Below are 632 nucleotides of genomic sequence, written 5' to 3'. Positions count from 1 at the left end.
TTTACTACGACTGTACGATACAAATGAAATAAATAGCAGCATTACTGCCAGTGATTCCTAATGATTTGCCTCCAGTTCCGCACTAAAATTAAAACCCGACTATATATTTGAGGCTCAAGTAATAAGCCATATATATGGAATAAGAATAAGCAGTAACGAAATGACAAGTAACCCCCAAATAGAAACAATACCAAAATCAACTTTTACCAGACATGACAACCATAAATGTTCTGGTATTTTATGTTAACATAACATTGAAGGTCAAAACTTACCAGATTCATTCCTGCGATCATGAGACAAAGGAGCAATTCCTCCTGCTGTGTGCTGCGACGCCAACTCAGCATACAGCAGGTGACACTAAACTGCTTTGCTGATGTCCTAGTCAGGTGCACATCCAGGCCGATCTTCCTGCAACAAACCAAAGAGTTGATTTTAGTTGAAAAAACAGAATGTAAAAGAGTCAGGAAGCACGCACTTTTGACAGAGGAGGTCAAAGGCGACTCTCCCAGACCAATCCCAGCAATTATCAGCGATTTCATTTTTTTTCATTTTTGGCCAAATTTACAAAGGCTATAGCCTTTGTGTTTTTAGCGAAAATGGGTGGGTCCGGATTTCGACGGAAAAGTAGTCGA

At 39.7% G+C, this 632-nt stretch overlaps 1 protein-coding gene across 1 annotated transcript in view; it reads right to left on the bottom strand.

Moving 5' to 3' along the window:
* LOC113215361 (uncharacterized) overlaps positions 1–632 on the bottom strand; it is a 19005-nt gene that overhangs the window by 2338 nt on the left and 16035 nt on the right. The gene's annotated exons all lie outside the window — the stretch shown is intronic.

This window comes from Frankliniella occidentalis, unplaced genomic scaffold (assembly GCF_000697945.3).
Source record: "Frankliniella occidentalis isolate FOCC.00 unplaced genomic scaffold, Focc_3.1 Scaffold7, whole genome shotgun sequence".
Lineage (NCBI taxonomy): Eukaryota > Metazoa > Arthropoda > Insecta > Thysanoptera > Thripidae > Frankliniella > Frankliniella occidentalis.
This window is presented reverse-complemented; position numbering and strand designations above follow the sequence as displayed.